We start from the raw sequence: 19,122 nt of genomic DNA, 5'->3' as shown, positions 1-19,122 counted from the left end.
CAAAACGGAGAGCGAGTGTGCTGCCCGACAGAGACGCCGACACCATCGGCACCGTTGACTCCGCCGCCGCTAGCAGCTCCTCCGCCGTCCTGCGCCCGTCCACACCGAAGACCAGGCCGAAGCTTTGATTCCGAGGAGGAGGCTCCTTGGCGCAGACCGGCACGCCGCAGATGACGGCTGTGGCTAGCAGGGCCTGGAAAGCATCGCTGCTCTCTGCGTCCATTGCCCCCACATTCCGCCGCATGTTTCCCCGGACGGCGAGGACGCCCGGGCGGGATCCGATCTCCTCGGCCAACTCCCAGCCCTGTTCCCTGGTGAAGGCGGTACCCCGGTTCGCCGGCTGAAACAGCACCGTCCCCACCATGCTGGACGGGACCTCCACGGCAGCCGCGGCTCGCTCCAGGGCAGCTCTCCGACGCCGCTGCGCCTTGGTAGTGATGGTGCGCCACGGGACCAGGCTGGCCCCAGCATCAGCGTCGCCGCTGTCTGCGGCGCATTGCTGCGGCGCGCCGCGGAGTTGGGCGCGCTCGCTGCCGGCAGACGAAGCCCCAGCCGCAGCCTGGTCTCGTGCGGCGGGATTCGGTGAGGTCGCACGCGGTTTTCTTCCGGACGCCGTCGCCCCAGCAGCAACAGCAGCAGCAGCGGCAGCAGCAGCAGGCTGGAGGTGCGCTCCATGGGGCTCGTGCTGGGAAGGCCCTGCTCCTTCGAGTGTGGAGGGAGAGGGAACAGTGACGGTGGGGTCTTCGAGCTTCCCCCTTGGCCACCGCGATGTTCCTTTTGGTTTCCGAGTCCCTCTCCACCTCAGACCCCGTGGAGCGTCGCCGTTTCCGGAGAGCTGACTCGTCCATTGGGGTGCACATGCTCTCCTCGGCTGCAGGTGTCCGCGTTGAGCCCGCAGCAGCAGCATCAGGGGGAGAGGACATAACAGCCGGTTCCCCAGGTGTAGCAATGGTGGCAGGAAGCGCAGGAGTGGCCAGAAATGGCGGGGAGGGAGCCGCCATGGAGTTCTGCGTCTGGTGAGCGAGCGCCATGGCGTCCCGCAAGGCTAGAACGCGTGGGTCCGCCGGCGACACGTCCAAGGTCCCGATGACGGGCTCGAGGTTCTCCGAGGTGGTGATGAGCGCCGCTTTCAGGCACCTCACCGTGTCCCGCAGATCAGCGATCTCTGCCTGCATTCGCCGAATGGTGCTGGACGACCTTGCTCTGGTTGGCATTCGTCTCCATGTTCGTCAGAGTGAGCGGCCTGCCCTGCGTTGCTCATTGTCACCGCCGAACACAGGCCTTCGCTCGTTCACGGTGTCTGTGGCCTCCATGGGTAGACCCGCAGCGCCGCGAATCCTTAGGCCCAGCGTCTGAAGGAGCAGAGAGCTAAAAAACACGTCCGCTCGCTTCGAGCGCCCACCGAAGAATCAAGGAAGAGGTTGCACTTCTCAGTTTAAACAGAAAAAAAGAAAAGAATAAAAGTTTTGAAACTCGGTTTTAACCGAAAAACGTCTCGGCATGCAAGGTATATATCTAGCTGGTTGCTGAGTACGACTTACTAGGTCAAAGTACTCTCTGTGTTGTTGTGTGTGTCCTCTCGTTCTGCAAAAAGTTAAACGCGGTGAACAATCATGAAAAGTCTAATCTTCGATCGGGCTGCCTCGACGATTAAGCCTCAGTTTATCGCTGCCATTAACATGACGACGACGTGATACCCCTCTCCCTCGCTCAACACAGCCCAAAGAAACATAGTGGTGGTGGTGGTAGTGGTTTTATTAAAAATAATAGTAAAAAGGAAGGAATAGATTTTTGCTAGCCCCGGCATCTGCCATCGATACTGAAGCACCTGAGCTGGGGCAGCGGAAATAAAGGACAGCAGGCAGAATGGAGAAATGAAATGAAAGAGGTGAGGGGACAGGAATAGAGGACAGGGGGAGAAGTAATATGTACAAACTATTTACACAATAAGTAATATGTCCAGGTTGTGCGCGTGATTAGTTCAGTTTAGAGGAATTAAATCTCACACGCGCACAGCACTGTGTAGGTTACAACTGGCGTGGGGCGTCCAGTTATTAATCGTTCAAGGTAGAACTCGCGGAGCGTTCGGTCACTGCGTGTAACTACCTGACGGAGAACAGACGGGACGTCAAGCCCGTGTGTTCGAGGAATGCACAGAGGCTCACCAAAGTTCGCTCACGAGTGCGCGCACTGCCCTGCGGCCACAATAGCGTCTTGATGGAGTCTGGTAGTATGCCCTGCGCCCTATAGGCCGCGAGCATATCGCGACGAGCACCGGCGAACGCGGAGCAGCGAAGGAGCAGATGTTCTAGTGTTTCCACTGCACCGCATCCGTCACACACATCACTCATCGCGATTCCGTGCCGCACCCGTCGTTCCCCGGGCCACACGCAGCCAATGCGCGCGCGGAGGATCATTGCACATTGCGACCGTGTAAGTGCGCGACAGCCGGTGACACTGTCGATGCGCTCACCTCCCGCGATGCGTGGGTCGGGGTGCTGCTTTCGGAGATGGTCGTGAATGGCCGCACGCACGTCCTCCAGCGCAAGGGGCAGATCGCTGCCAGGTAGTTGGTGTGCAGCTGTCGCGAGGTCGTTAGCTTCTTCGTTGCCTGCGATGCCGCAGTGACCGGGAACCCACTGTGCACGCACGGCGCAGCCTCTCTGCGTTAGGCGCACGATGCTCGAGCGAATTTCCCGCACTACTGGGGTACCACGGCCGTTAGATTGCAGGCGGCTGAGGGCGGCGCGGGAGTCGCACAGCAGAGCACTCCTGGGCGGCGGAGGGCCGAGGGTGAGCAGCAGGTCCAGCCCGAGCCGGATCCCCATCAACTCCGCCGTGGTGGAGGAGCCCAGGAAGGTTGCGTGTTGCTGGCTGTGCAGTCGCAGGGCGGGGATGGTGGCCGCCGCAGCAAGGGAGCAGCGGTCGCGGGCCATTGAGCCGTCGGTGTACACGAGGAGATGGTCCTGGAGCTCCTCGTGTATGACGGCTCTGGCCAGCTGCTGCACAGCGCAGAGGGGTGTGCTCCGCTTTCCCGCGATGCCGACGATCTCTCGCTGTACCTCCGAGGCAGCAGGCCAGGGCGCGCAGGAGCCGTAGGGGGGTGGGCCTTGGGTCAATTGCTCATACTCGAGCAGCGCCGCGCCCATTCGTGAGCGCGGGTGCGAGCGCATACGCTGCAGCAGCGAGCCGCCGTCCGGTGCGCGGTGAAGCCGGTCGATGTGATTCAGTGCCCTGCGCGCTGCTTGGAGCTCAAGGGGCCACGCTCCTGCCTCGGCCAACGTTGCGGCGCACTGCGAGTTTTTGGGCAGGCCTAGGCACACGTGCAGGGACTTGCGGTGCTGAAGCTCGAGCTTCTTCCAGCACGGCTTGCGCACCGCGACGAGCGGCAGCGCATAGAGCACCGCCCCCAAAGCTGCGGCATTGTATAGACGCAGCGCGGCTTGCTGGGAGATGCCCTGGCCTCGAGCGGTGAGCTTGTGCACGGCGGCGGTGATCCTCTTCATCTGCAGACAGGCCTTGGTCGCCGCGGGGCGGAAGGAAAGGCGCCAGTCGATGTCCAGGCCAAGGTACCGCACCGATTTACGCCAAGGAATCGGAGTCCCGTCCAGTGACAGTGGCGCAAGGTGCGCGCGCGAGCGCGAAACGCAGGCCATGGCCACCGATTTGTCCGCGCTCAGTGACAGACCAAGGCCGCGCAATCTGGCATCGATTGCGGTCAGGGCTCCCTGAAGGCACCCCCGCACGCGGAACGCCTCGCCCGGTGGTCCCCGACACCACAGAGCTATGTCGTCTGCATATATGGACATGTACACATGGTGTCGCCCGCTCGTGGGGAGGGAGGCCGGCACCACCGACATGGCGACATTAAACAGAAATGGTGATAGGACAGACCCTGCGGCACGCCCATGTCGACCGGGCGAGGCTTGGAGAGCTTACCCCCTACTCGTACGCGCATGGTGTGCCCGCTCAGGAAGCCATGAACGTATCGCAAAAGGCGCCCGCTCACACCGGCCCCCTCAAGCACCGCGAGAATTGGTGCGCGGTGAACGTTGTCAAAAGCGCCCGAGACGTCCAGCAGCAGCAGCAGCGCAACCTGGCCTGCTGCCCTGGCATGCTCCAGCGCTGTAACAACGTCCGATATAGAATCAGCCGTGCACCGCATCCCACGGAAACCCGTCTGCCGCTCGTCAAACAAATCAGCCTCCGCAGCCCGCTCGTTCAGACGCTGCAACGCCATATGCTCCATGAGCTTACCTGCCGCCGATGTTAATGCCACTGGCCGGTATCCGCTCAGCTCCGTAGGTGGGCGCCCTGCCTTTCGGATGGGACAAACGACCGCGGTTCGCCAATCCTCCGGAAGCTCCCCGCGTTCCCACACCAGGTTGATCTGCTGCAGGAGGATCTGTCGTTGCTGCGCATCCAGGTTTCGCAGCATTTGGTATGTCACCCCGTCCGGTCCGGGCGCCGAGCGGCGGCGGCAGCGCTGCAGCGCATTGTTCAATTCCGCCGCGGTGAACGGCGCATCACATGGACCTTCCGAGGCGACGGGCGAGGGACTGGCGTCGCTTCTGGGGCTCTCAGGAGTAGCTATGTTAGCGGCGTTTGCGGGGCTGGGCGGCGCGAACCGATCGGCAAACCGCTCTGCCAATTCTACAAAGCTGAGCCCGCTGGAGATTGCGAGGGCGGCCAGCGGTTGACGGTTTGCCTGTGGTTCGGTGATGCGCCGCAGGGTGTCAAACAGCCTCCGCGAGCTGACATCTTCCTCCATCCTTTGGCATAGTGAAGCCCACTGCCGGCGGTATAGCTTGTTGGCGTGGCGGCGCGCTGCTGCGTCCAAGCGGTTGTAGACGGTCCAGTCGGCGGCTCTGTCAGTCCGTCGCGCCCGTCGCTCTGCGCGATCTCTCTTCTCGCGCAGATTGAGCAGCTTCATATCAGGTGCGGGCTGCCCTGCTCTTACCTCTGCTCGTTGGGTGGCTGCGAGAGCCCTTCGGACTAGACTTGAAAAGAAATCTGCGCCAGTGGCCGCCGCCTCGTCGACCGCCCGCCTGAACGCACTCCAGTTGGTAATGGAGTAGGCACGTTTGGGGCGCGCCTCCATCGCAGTGGGTTCAATTAGGATGGAGTAATGATCCGAGCCCCAGAGAGATGGTGATCGGCGCCATGTCGCCTCGATGCCTCTGGATGCGAAGGCAACGTCGATGCAGGAGCCGGTTGTTCCGCGTCGTCGAAAGGTGGGCTCGCCGGTGTTCAAGGGGGTGAGTCCCAGCTGCGTTGCTGCGTCGTGCAGGTCGTCTCCCCGCGCAGAGTGGCGCGCACTGCCCCACGCACTATGGTGGGCGTTAAAATCACCACAGATGATTTGGCGCGGGGCACAGCACGAAGACACAGCACGAAAACACAGCGCGTTCCACGCGACAGCTGGACGCACATAAACACTGGCCACCGACGTGTCAACACCACCGACGCGCACTGTCACCACCACGCACTCCTGGGCATCAGATGTCGCCGCCGCCGAGCCGACGAGGGTGTGCTGGACGTCCTGCCGCACGTATATCGCGCACCTTGATTTCCCGGGGCGATGAGATGTGACACAACAGGGCACTGCAGCACAGGTGGGTTCCTCGCACGTGGTGGCTGAGTGGTAGCCAATGTAGCCAGGTAGCCGCATCTGGGGCTCCCCGTCATGTGAACGTACGTACGTCTCCTGCAGCGCGATAACTTCCGGCGAATCCTGTGCGATGCGAACTCGCATTTCGGCGTACCGCGTCGCAAGTGAGCGCACGTTCCACTGCAGGATGGATGGTATGCGGGAGGGAGTCCAGCGGCTAGCCATCATGCTGGCTTATCTGTGCGGGAGCACCCGCTGCTTCTAAGCAAGCCCGGTGTCCATCGGTGCCCTCCGGGAAAAGTGCGCTGAGGGCGCGCAACGCCAGCTTTAGGCGCGCGATCTCCGCGTCCCGTGCGTCAGGGGGCTGGCCGTGAGAAGCGGCCGCAGGCTCGGGCCGCGCTGTACGGGACGCCAGGCAACCGGATCGCCGCTGCCGCTGCCGGCGCTGCCGTTGCTTCTGTGTCTGCTGCTGCTGCTGCTGCTGCTGCTGGGGTGTTCCCCTGACGACCAGCGCATAAGAAAGAGCGCGCGGCGTCTGCTGATGTTGCTGGGCTGGGGCCGCTGTCTCAGCCTGGACGACGGCTCGGACAACCCGCCTGGACATCGGGGCCATGGATGTGGCCATTAAAGTGGCCACGTGACGCTCTCGCTGCCAGTGCGGGCACGCTGGGTCAATGGCTGCGTGCCGCCCCCCGCAGTTAATGCAGCGGGGCTTGCTCGCGCAGGTACCAGGCTCGTGTGGCCCGCCGCAGCGCGTGCATCGGGCAGGAGCACGACACACCTCAGTGGCATGCCCCAGGCTGGCGCACTTGGCACACTGGAGCGGCCGGGGACGGCAGGGGCGGACCGCGAGCCTGCGCTTGAATATGGTGATGAACGCCGGGGGTGTCGGCGCCGCAAAACGGAGAGCGAGTGTGCTGCCCGACAGAGACGCCGACACCATCGGTACCGCTGACTCCGCCGCCGCTAGCAGCTCCTCCGCCGTCCTGCGCCCGTCCACACCGAAGACCAGGCCGGAGCTTTGATTCCGAGGAGGAGGCTCCTTGGCGCAGGCCGGCACGCCGCGGATGACGGCCGTGGCTAGCAGGGCCTGGAGAGCATCGCTGCTCCCCGCGTCCACTGCCACCACATTCCGCCGCATGTTTACCCGGACGGCGAGGACGCCCGGGCGGGATCCGATCTCCTCGGCCAACTCCCAGCCCTGTTCCCTGGTGAAGGCGGTGCCCCGGTTCGCCGGCCGAAACAGCACCGTCCCCACCAGGCTGGACGGGACCTCCACGGCAGCCGCGGATCGCTCCAGGGCAGCTCTCCGACGCCGCTGCGCTTTAGTAGTGATAATGCGCCATGGGACCAGGCTGGCCCCAGCATCAGCGTCGCCGCTGCCTGCGGGGCATTGCCGCGGCGCGCCGCGGAGTTGGGCGCGCTCGGTGCCAGCAGACGAAGCCCCAGCCGCAGCCTGGTCTCGTGCGGCGGGATTTGGTGAGTTCGCACCCGTTTTTCTTCCGGACGCCGTCGCCCCACCAGCAACAGCAGCAGCATCAGCAGCAGGCTGGAGGTGGGCTCCATGGGGCTCCTGCTGGGAAGGCCCTGCTCCTTCGAGTGTGGAGGGAGAGGGAGCAGTGACGGTGGGGGGCCTTCGAGCTTCCCGCTTGGCCACCGCGATGTCCCTTTTGGTTTCCGAGTCCCTCTCCTCCTCGGACCCCGTTGAGCGTCGTCGTTTCCGGAGAGCAGACTCGTCCATTGGGGTGCACATGCTCTCCTCGGCTGCAGGTGTCCGCGGTGAGCCCGCAGCAGCAGCATCAGGGGGAGAGGGTATCACAGCCGGTTCCCCAGGAGCAGCAATGGCGGCAGGAAGCGCAGGGGTGGCCAGAAATGGCGGGCAGGGAGCCGTCATGGAGTTCTGCGTCTGGTGAGCGAGCGCCATGGCGTCCCGCAAGGCTAGAACGCGTGGGTCCGCCGGCGACACGTCCAAGGTCCCGATGACGGACTCAAGGTTCTCCGAGGTGGTGATGAGCGCCGCCGTCAGGCACCTCACCGTGTCCCGCAGATCAGCGATCTCGGCCTGCATTCGCCGAATGGTGCTGGACGACCTTCCTCTGGACGGCATTCGTCTCCGTGATCGTGAGCGAGAGCGGCCTGCCCTGCGTTGCTGATTGTCACCGCCAAACACAGGCCTTCGCTCGTTCACGGTGTCTGTGGCCTCCATGGGGAGACCCCGCAACGCCGCGAAGCCTTAGGCCCAGCCAAGAAGCATAGTCAACCTACCTTTTAGAAGTTAAGTTCTACTTGCGCTGTCGTGGCTATCAGTAAACTGCGTTACTTTTTCAATGACAAAATCAACACCTTCTACAAGTCGACCTCCGAGTGCAAAATTAGCGGTAAACATGGTGGAAGAATATCTCTACAGTGGAGGTAAATTATATTAATTACTGGTAAACAAACGGTTCACACTGACAGAAATCGCCGCAAAAAGTCAATAATTCATTCATCGAAAAATAAAAAAAAAACGAACCTTGCATACTGAAATAAACACCAAAAAAATTCAGCAGAATCTTTAAAAAACGAAAACCGTAATACCCAACCATGCGCCGAGCGAAGAAATATATTGGTGTATCGGTATTACTACGCTGTCCTCTACTATTTTGTTCGCCAATTAATCTCCGCTTTAGGCCAGCTAGCACATTATAGTTCTGCAAAACAGTGGGTTCGCTCTCACACCAGATTAAGGTACAGCAAGATGGGAATAAACTGCTTTCGTTAACAAAGCGGGCAGCCTATCCTGCGTACATTTTCTTAGACTGTGGAACGATGAAGTGACAATGACTCGCCCAGTTACACGCTTGCGGAACATAGATTACCTAACAACTAAAGCTACGCCATACCAGCCGGATGAAGTTTTGGTACTGCGTGTGCGCCAACACGTGTTTCAGCCAACGGTTTCAGCGCTTCAGCTAAAACTTCAGGTATACGATTTCGTGCTGCTACTGAAAGTACGAAGCTTCCCGAATAGCCAATTTTTTCGCTCAGAAGGCTAACATTCGCTTTTGTTGTCCACGCTGAAGATCTCGTACCGAAACGAAACACACATTCAATACCGACTCCACGCCATCGCCGAACAACGGTCAATCTCGCTGGCGCCATCGCTCGGCGACACACCGATATAGGCGCTCTCTCGCTCCGGCGCGCCACCCTAGAGGGTGCGACCATCGCTTATCCCAAGGGCGTCTACGTAGAGATACTTCACACACGATATCGAAACGGATTACAAATAATTGAAAGCTCAGCCAAAAACTAAGCAGTAGTTTGAATAAGAGAACCATAGTTCAAAATCGCTTTTGTCTCGCAGAAGCAAACAAAAGTAGGCACGTTGATTCCTTCAGCAGAGGTTTTGAGCTGAATACATGCTTCCACTTGCACCAGTAAGGTTGCCAGCCAGGATGAAGTGGCGGGCCGTACGAACGTCCGTGTGTCCGCCTTATGATCGCACCTTCCATGTGCTAATCTTTTATTAAAGATTGCCGTGGGAGGGGAGACCCTCACACGAGTTAATTTTTGTGAGGCCTCACTTTGGTTGAGGCCTAATACTGAAATCCAAAGAAAGAATTATGGACTAAAAATGGCACTACGAATGTGCAGCTTCTACATCGGTAGAGGAGATTTCTCCCCTCATGGTAGTGGCTTAGCGGGACTGGAGCACAACCAGAGGATGGGGGGCAAAACACTCATAAAGAAATGATAAAGCTACAAAATTGGAATGTAATCTGCCAATAGAAAAGAAAAAATATATTAGCACCTTGTTTTATGAAAGAGGTAAGTCATTTTATTAAAACCTGGCAAATTTTGTATTTTTGCAACACTCTTGACCTGCCCCCTATTCATGAGTGTGCGGTGCATTACAGCGCGTCTTTGCAGGCCTTGTTTCGATACCCGGCTAACCCGGCCAGAGTGGCGGGAGCTTACGAAGCGATTTCTTATCGCCAGCTGTCTGCGATGGCGCGCCTAGTAAAGCGTATAAATTTAGCTCGCCGGTCTCAAAATGCTCCTTTTGCGAAGTTTTCGTCGTCCTTGCACGTCGCTTCTTTGTCACCGTTCGGTAAGATTTGCACCCCGCTGCACCGCTGCGGCAGTTTTCTCGGTTTTGTCGTTTCCTTCGGCGTGCGGCCAGTGCGGAGTCTTTTTCCGTCTTTGCACGCTTCGCGCTCTTCTTTTGAAGCGCTTAGCGCTTCATTTCAAGATGAGCTTGCGGCATGTGAAGAAACGATGCTCCGTGGTACACCAAGGTACACTGCGACAGCGTGGATAGTACCATTGGTGTCACGCTACACCGATTCCCGCTGGACTTTCACAGGTGAGCTCTTGACAGTGCCGTCTGCTCTAGGTATGCGCGATAGCTTCGATATGGTTTCGCCGGGCTGTTCGCTCGTGTTTCATAGCTGTAACCCGTTCGTGCGTACTTGGCTTCATGTTTTCGGGGATATCTACCTTGTACCAGAGTTAAATACCGTTTAAGGGCACAGGGTAAGGTAAAATTAGAAAAAAATCGTTTTTTTTTCTTTTGGAATTTTAGAAGTTCAATTCTTTCTACACATGTTCTATGATCGCACTTTCCTCAGAAAGCCATATCTACGGCTGAAAAACGCTTTTTCCGAAACCAAGTAGTGAGCGGCCACGCCCCCTTTCAGGATTAACGTCAATTTTTTCAACCAAAAAGTCCACCACCTGATTTCAAAACTTGTCTAAAATCAGCTACATATAAAAAATTGTCTGGCAACTATTGTACAGCTCCTCTTTTTTAGCCAAGACAATCCTGAGACGCTTTGCACGTTTTTTCCACGTTTCTGCAACCTTCATGCAGCTGCGTCCGAGTGCTATCCCTTTCATCTGTATTGTAAATTGTGCCGGTGTTGGTTGCTGCTGATAAGTTGAGATGCCCAGGGCAAAGAAGGCCTTCGTCAGGCGTGAATTTCACGGCAACCGCTACGCTCATCGTGAAAAAGCAAAAGGATGTCCACGACCGAATGAGATCCCGAACGCCGAACGCGCCAGCTCCTCGACATCGAAGCTTTCAAGATTTTCTCTGTGCTTCCAGGAAGAGGATGTGCTACAGAGCAGCAGCCAATATGCCTTAATGGGCATGGACGGCATTTGTGCCGCAATTACACAGATTTGTGTGTGCAGAGAGTGCGGTGGAAGTGATGAGCTCATCGAAATTGTGACAAAACGGGTAGGTGTTGCAAGCGTTTACAGTTTGAACTGTGAAGTGTGTAGTGCCGCACAACGATTTGAGACGTCGAAGAAAACTACTTCTGGCCTCTATGAAGCCAACCTCAGGTTAGTGTATGCCTTGAGGTCCATTGGTAAGGGAATGGCTGCAGGAAATATACTCTGTGCTATGCTAAACCTTCCTAAGCCGCCGACAAAGTTTGCGAAATACAATCAAGAGCTTCTAGGTCACATCGAAGCTGCTGCTCAGGAGTCGATGAAAAGGGCAGCTGACGAAGCTGTGCAGCTGAATGAGGGGGATAAAGACATCGCAGTTGCTCTTGATGGAAGCTGGCAGAAGCGAGGCCAGACTTCCAATAACGGCATAGTCTCTGCGACCAGTGTAGACTCTGGGAAAATGCTGGATGTGGAGCTTTTGTCTAAACGTTGTCCAAAGTGCAGCATCAAGGGTACAAACAGTGACCCCCTTCATAGAGAGGTGTGCCAAAACAACTACCAAGGCACCAGCGGTGGAATGGAAGTCGCAGGAGCACTGAAAATTTTCGGCAGGAGTGAGGAGATTCACGGCGTTCGATACGTCAAATACCTTGGGGATGGTGACAGCAAGGTTCTTATGGCTGTGAAGGCACAAATGCCATATAGTGATTCCGTTGAAATATCCAAGGTTGAGTGCATAGGGCACGTGCAAAAAAGGATGGGCACAAGGTTACGAAGGCTAAAAAAAGGAAACAAAGCAGGAAAACTCTCTGATGGAAAGAGCCTCTCGGGCCGAGGCCGACTGACTGATGCAGTAATAGACAAGCTCCAGACGTACTATGGTTTGGCCATCAGAAGAAATGTAGGAAACCTGGATGAAATGCGAAAGGCCGTTTGGGCAACCTTCTTCCACTTATCGGCCACAGACGATGACCCATGCCATGGACTTTGCCCAAAGGGACCTGATACGTGGTGTGCCTTCAACAGAAGTCAGTCAGAGGGCAAGCCATTTTTCCACAAGGAGAGTTTGCCTGCATCTGTCTTGGAGGCTATCAAACCCATTTATAGGGAGCTATCGAAGGCTGAGCTCCTAGAGAAGTGCCTGCATGGGCGAACTCAAAATGCAAATCAGTCGTTCAACCATGTTGTTTGGGAACGCGCGCCAAAGAATGTGTTTGTTAGGCTTCGGACCCTACGGATGGCAACACTGGATGCTGTTCTTTCATTTAATGACGGTAGCATCGCACGCGCCAACGTTTTGAAGGCGTGTGGATTGAACCCAGGGAGCAACACCATCAAGTGGCTGAGGGAAGCTGACCATAAGCGCATGTACTTTGCGGACCGAGCAACACGACAGCTTACAAAAGAGGCCCGACAGTCAAAACGACAAGCCGAAAAGCGAAAAAATGACGGCGACAGTGACTACGAAGCAGGGGGCTATTAAACCAATTACTATGGAGGCGTTTCTGCGAATAAAAAATGGTTTTTCACATCTTTTTTCTCTTTACGCTCTATTATCTCGAAACAGTGTTTTTTCTTACAAAGGTACCATTATTTCCAATGCCTTTCAAGACAGACGGCTGAATTTTTTTTTTGCAATTATCTACATAAGTGTTGCCAACTACTGAACTAGAATTAAGCAATTTCACTGAGCAGTTATTCTGTTATGAATTTTGAAATGCGCAAAGAAAGGCCAGATTTGTGTACTACCGGAAAAAATTTTATTAAAAATCGAATTTTCAACACATTTCAAATATTCTAGTTCAGTAAAAAGAGCACAAAATTTGGCAAACAATGGTATATGTATTATTAGGCTACTGTTATTAGTTAGTGAGAAACATGTACCTCAACATGGCCTAAAATGCATGGGAAGTATAGGGCTTACCCTGTGCCCTTAACTATATATATGTATATATATATGTATATATATATATATATATATATATATATATATATATATATATATATATATATATATATATATATATATATATATATATAGTCGGTCTGTGAGAGCAGCGACTCTGACCATTGTATTAATTTTAGCGCGCGCTAGCAATCTATACAGGATTTACGTGCTCGAATGTGTTGTATCGTAGTAATGATAATTAGCAATGAAACAGTACACGTAGCATACGGTCGAGCCGATCTGTATTCTCCTACTTCGTCGTCCTCTCTCCCCCCATGCGCGCGAGTGCGTGCAGCGCACTTGCCACACTTCATCTTTATCACATTTCCGCCGCACTTAAAAAAACAATGTCTAGCGGATGTCATAGTCTTTAAACCATGTGGGCCGCTTCTTTTTGCGAGTACTTCGGGGAGGCGGCGCAGGAGGTGAAGCCGCAGTTGCCGCTGTGGATTTACTACACGAGGGTTGAGGAGCGGCTGCCGATTCCGGAGCGGGCGGAACGGCTGGCATCATATGGATTGAAGGCGCGTCCGAAGAAGGACCCTGGACCACGGTTCCGGACTGTGGACTGGGCGGAGGCATACGGTTGCCGTCGATAGGCGGCGAAATATCAGCGAAAAGGGCCGCTGGAGCTGAGGAGGACAGTTGCTGCTGAACTACTTCTGGGCGAACCGCAGAAAACTTGGACGAGTGCCACACTCGCCCATCATCCAGCAGATAAGATGCAGGTCCACCCTGCTCCACAACCTTCCGAGGCTCCGAAAACCGAGCTGACAGTTTGCCTCGCACATTTGGTTTGCGGACACGCACGTACTGGCCAATCTGAAAGTCACGACACTGGGCGCCACTCCGCTGGTCCGCATAAAGCTTGTATTGCGCTTGTTTCTCGTAAAGCCTCTGCCGCAAAAGCTTAAGCGCTTTTGTCGGATCCATTGAGAAGGACTGATCCGGCAGTCCTACGACGTTAAGTCTTGTGCGGGGCAACCGGCCATGAAGTAGGACAGCTGGTGCAATTCCTGTCGTGGCATGGGGCGTACAGCGGTAGACACCGAGGTAGTCCACAATCGCTGTACGTAGGTCGCGTCGCTCGCACAGAGCTAGCTGAATGTAGGACTTAAGCACTCGATTGAATCGTTCAACGAGTCCATTAGCTTGGGGATGGTACACTGAAGAGTAGCAATGGCGTATCCCCCGTTCGCGGAGGAAAGTTTGCATGGCCATCGATGAAAATTGAGGTCCGTGGCCAGAGACAATCTCTTGAGGGTAACCCTCACGAGCGAAGAGGCCAAGCAGGAATTCTTGAACGGTTTGAGTTGTGATGGCATCAGCGAAGACAACTTCTGGCCCCTTACTGTAATAATCCATGAGAGTATTCGCGAAGCGGCAGCCACTGGGAGCTTGGTCGAAAGGCCCCACGATATCAATGGCAACCTTATCCCAAGGTTTCTCTGGGAAGGCGACAGGTTGCAGAGGAGCTGCCACCGGACGAGCCGATTTGTCACAGGACTGGCACACGACGCATGTCCGTACCATTTCTTCGACGTGCTCGTCCATTCGCGGCCACCAGTAGAGCTCTCGCAGTCGACTTTTCGTGCGGCTGATCCCGGGGTGTGACTCGTGCGCGATGTCCATGAGGCGTCGTTGCAAACTTTCGGGAACGACGAGCCTGTCACCTCGGTACAAGACGCCTTGCACGACGGACAGCTCCGAGCGCAGGAGATAGTATGGCCTAAGGTTCTCCGGTAGGGATTTCTTGTCCGGCCATGTCGCCGATGTAAACTGAATGGCTTGAGCAACTGCCGCGTCGCTGATGGTTGCCTCTTGAAGCTCTTGTAGAGTCACGGCTGGCGATAGCAGGCAGACGAAGTCGTCGTCACTGGCGTCGAACTCACTGGGCTCACTGCACGATGTGGTCGGTAAGGGAAGGCGAGACAGAGCATCCGCAACAGAGTTGTCATTGCCTTTGCGGTACTCTACAGTGTAGTTGTAGCACAACAGGCGAGCCGACCAACGTGAAATTCGCAACGGCCGATGGCCCGTTCCTTTCGTCGACAGCAAAATGACAAGTGCACTGTGGTCGGTGCGTAGAACAAAAGGCCGGCCCCACAAATACACGTGCCACCGTTCGCACGCCCAAACGCAAGCTAGGGCCTCACGTTCGCCAACAGAGTACTTTCTTTCTTGGGGTGTCAAGGTACGGGAGGCAAACGCAACAGTTTGCAGGGAATGGCCGTTGCCTTGCTGAAGCACTGCACCAAGGCCATATCCGGAAGCGTCAGTCGTTACGACCACGGGAAGGGCAGGATCAAAAAAATGCAACACGTCACATGACGTCAACATGGACTTCAGTAGTTTGAAGCTTGAATCCGCAGCAGCAGTCCAAGTGAAGGCAGAGTCGCTGCCTCGAAGTAGGGCGCGCATAGGCTCAACGACGTCGGAGTAATGCGTGATAAACTTGGAGTAGAAACCCGCAAGTCCAAGGAGGGAGCGAAGCTTGCTGATGTTAGATGGAGTCGGAGCCTTCGTAATCGCCTCGATGGCAGAAGAAAGCGGAAACAGTCCTTCACCGCTGACAACATGCCCCAAGAAAGTGAGCTTCGGAACATCGAAGACACATTTGTGGTTGAGCTTTAGTCCGGCTTGGGACAGGCGCTCGAGAACAGCACGAAGGTTGGTCAGGTGCTCCTGTCGGGAGGTGCCATGGACTATGATGTCGTCGATGTAGAAGAGGACACCTTTGCACCCTTTTAAAATTAATTGCATCATCTTCTGAAAAGCCGAAGGCGCCGAAGCAAGGCCGAAACACACTCGTTTGAAGCGGAAGAGGCCATCATGGGTAATGAATGTGGTCAATTCCCGACTCTCAGGGCTAAGTGGTACTTGATGGTAAGCCGAGGCAAGGTCCAACTTCGAAAAACGCTGTGACCCGGCCAAGCTATGTAGAAGTTCTTCCGTTTGAGGCAAAGGAAAACTGTCGACCACAATAGCCTTGTTCGGCTCACGCAAATCGACGCACATTCGGATGGAGCCATCTTTTTTCCGAGCCACGACTATGGGTGAAATCCACTTGGAAGCGTCGACCCGTTCAATGATGTCTTGAGCTTCAAGCTTCTGGAGTTCCTCGGACACCTGCTGACGAATGGCAAACGGCAGCCGTCGGAGCTTGCAAGCAACAGGAGAAACGGAATCCTGCACTCTGACTTTGTGCACGTAGCCACGAGCAACTCCGAGTTCCTTGGAGAAGAGATGTTCGAAGTGTGGACGTAGCTCAGGAGGTAACAGGGGCGTATCAGATGTCATGGAAAGACATTTCAACGATGCACCTTTGATCTTCATTTGTAGAGCGGCAATGGAATCCAGGCCCAGCAGCGTTGTGCCTCCCGAGACAACGTACAACAGGATGCAGGCGGTACGGTCGTGAAACTTTGCTATGGCAACAAAACACCCTTGGACTATAATCCGAGACTTAGAATAGTCCAATAGTTGAACTGCAGTTGATTTAAGCGGGAAACATTTAGCGAAGAATCGGTGGTATAGATCTTCAGAAATAATTGACACAGATGAGCCGGTGTCAATCAGGAAGCGGATGAACTTGCCTTCAATCAGGACTGAGGCGAAAATTCCGTTTTTTTGACTTTCAACATTGAGAATAGACGCACTGCTGGAGCCATCCGGCATCGACGATGTGTCAGCAGTATCTGCAACTTGCTGAACTTGAACAGGACGGTCGGACGACTTGCAGAGAGAGTCGAAATGGCCCACCTTGCCGCACCGACGACACTTGCGGTTGCGGGCTCGGCATGCAGGGTTGTTCGCTAGGTGAGTTGTAGAACCGCAGCGGTAGCACATGAGCGCTGGTATTGCAGCAGCAGGTTGGGATGGTTGACTTTGGCACTTGCAGCAATGGGCCAGAGGTGGTGTTTGTCTCAATCCGCGCTCGCATCTCACACGATGTACTGGAGCGTCCTCCTCAGCCAATTCCCTGGCTTCCCGGGAAGCTTGCTCACAATGTCGAGCAAGGAGCATGGCGCGCGACAGAGTCAAGGAGGAGCCTTCCATGAGTAGGCGCTCACGCAGATGGCAACTCGAGGTCTCCACCAGCTGGTCCCTGATCATATCGTCCGCCATGGTCCCAAACCCGCAGTCGCCGACAAGGCTGCGAAGGACAGCGACGTACTCATCGGTTGTCTCTCCTGGAGCCTGAACTCGACGGCGAAAGCGATGACGTGCGGCGATTACATTCACGGACGATTTGTAATGCTCCGACAGGATGGATATCGCCGCATCAAATTCGTCAAGGCGGGGCGCCTCGTCACCGGAGTGCGAAGCCGCAGCTGTAGGCGCTGGAGTGGACGACGGCGTCGCCAATGTATAAAAAATGCGCTGACCTTCCAGTCCGAGGCAATTCAGCAGGATGGCCTTCCGCCTGTCCGCGCCCAGAGTAGAGGCACCAGAGGCCAGCATGTAATTCCGGAACACCAGCCCCCATTGCTCCCATGGAAGGGCAGGACGACCAGGAGTCGGCAGGAAGGGTGGTGGTGGCTGAAGCCCAGAAAAGCTCATGACGGATGGTGAGCAGGCCACGTGAAGGTCCCGAATCAAAACAGCATCCTCGTCGCCAAAATATGTTGTATCGTAGTAATGATAATTAGCAATGAAACAGTACACGTAGCATACGGTCGAGCCGATCTGTATTCTCCTATTTCGTCGTCCTCTCTCCCCCCATGCGCGCGAGTGCGTGCAGCGCACTTGCCACACTTCATCTTTATCACAGAATGCATGAAGTCGCGTATCCGAGATGCTCGCTCAGCCGCGGGCACAACCCGCACAGTTTTCTTTGACAACTTTCGCTGCAGAGAGGGAAAAAAAAAGGCATTCCGATCCAAGATTAGGTCGCGTTCTCTCAGAAAAAGTGACATTTCATGCTTGTCGAAGGGCAGTCAAACCGGAAAAGCGGGCTTTCAGCGATTAGCTCGCTTCAGCTGCTCCATCTTGGGGGTCCAGATCGGCAGGGTGGGAGCTTTTTTCGACGGGCGTCGAGCGCACGCCGTCGGGCGAAATCGCGGCGCCGACCTGCCACCGTAAAAATTGGCAGTGGCTTAACTAAGGGTTCGACACCATAACTGTACCACATATGCATGGTCATACACGGCTATCCTTGTTTGGGCTGAAGGTCGTTAAAGGTTGTGCTGCCTACCCGGACTGGTTTACCGAGCGTAGGGGAGCGTTTCGCTTCAAAACGCTCCATGTATATCCCGGCGACGAGCTATGGATGCCGGCTCATCCCACATCATCATCATCATCATCATCATCATCATCGTCGTCGTCGTCGTCGTCGTCGTCGTCGTCGTCGTCGTCGTCGTCGTCGTCGTCGTCGTCGTCGTCGTCGTCGTCGTCGTCGTCGTCGTCGTCGTCGTCGTCGTCGTCGTCGTCGTCGTCGTCGTCGTCGTCGTCGTCGTCGTCGTCGTCGTCGTCGTCGTCGTCGTCGTCGTCGTCGTCGTCGTCGTCGTCGTCGTCGTCGTCGTCGTCGTCGTCGTCGTCGTCGTCGTCGTCGTCGTCGTCGTCGTCGTCGTCGTCGTCGTCGTCGTCGTTGTCGTTGTCGTTGTCGTTGTCGTTGTCGTTGTCGTTGTCGTTGTCGTTGTCGTTGTCGTTGTCGTTGTCGTTGTCGTTGTCGTCGTCGTTGTCGTTGTCGTCGTCGTCGTCGTCGTCATCATCATGACTACGCCCACTCCCACTGCAGGACCAATGCCTCGCCCATGTCTCTCCAATGAACCCTGTTCTTTGCCAGCTGCGTCCAGCGTTCCCGCAAACTTCTTGCGGGCATACGGCGTAAGCGGATCATGGTATTGAAACGTCACGCTCACAAATTTTGCTCTTAGTGCCTGGTGCTGTTTAGAAGCACACCATAATCACTTTTGCACGTCGGGGGTGTAGCTCAGATGGTAGAGCGCTCGCTTAGCATGCGAGAGGTACGGGGATCGATACCCCGCACCTCCACTTTTATTTTTTGCGCCCCCTTCCTCTTTTTTTTTTAACGCGAAGAAATGTTTCCAATTTACGTAGTCCGTTAAAAAAAAAGTACGCGACATCACGGACGCCACGATGGAGCTCCATATGCAGCTCATGGAAAAATTCCCAGCTGGTTCTAGTTGGTTCGAACTGGGACCAACTGGAAATAGTTCTATAAACCAGCTAGACTGGTTAAAAATTGGGCCACAGAGAAACGACGCTGGGACATTCGTGGTAGTGCACATTGTGCGGTGAAGGGAACGAGGGGTGAAATTTTTGTTAGGCATATATGATGCCTCCTTGACAGTGCTCTTCACAAAAATAAAATTATTGATCAAAATGCTGTGGGCGGCATTTCAAGGGCCCATAGTGGGCTGCACTATCATGAAACATC

The 19,122-nt window shown here is 55.5% G+C and overlaps 1 non-coding gene across 1 annotated transcript; it reads left to right on the top strand.

Moving 5' to 3' along the window:
* Positions 1-18,643: 18,643 nt before the first annotated feature.
* TRNAA-AGC (transfer RNA alanine (anticodon AGC)) lies at positions 18,644-18,716 on the top strand. The gene has a single exon. It is a non-coding gene; the product is annotated as a tRNA-Ala (tRNA).
* The last annotated feature ends 406 nt before the right edge of the window (positions 18,717-19,122 follow it).

The sequence above is a fragment of the Amblyomma americanum genome, chromosome 1, assembly GCF_052857255.1.
Source record: "Amblyomma americanum isolate KBUSLIRL-KWMA chromosome 1, ASM5285725v1, whole genome shotgun sequence".
Lineage (NCBI taxonomy): Eukaryota > Metazoa > Arthropoda > Arachnida > Ixodida > Ixodidae > Amblyomma > Amblyomma americanum.
Note: the sequence above shows the minus strand (reverse complement) of the source record. Positions and strands in the feature narration are given on the sequence as shown.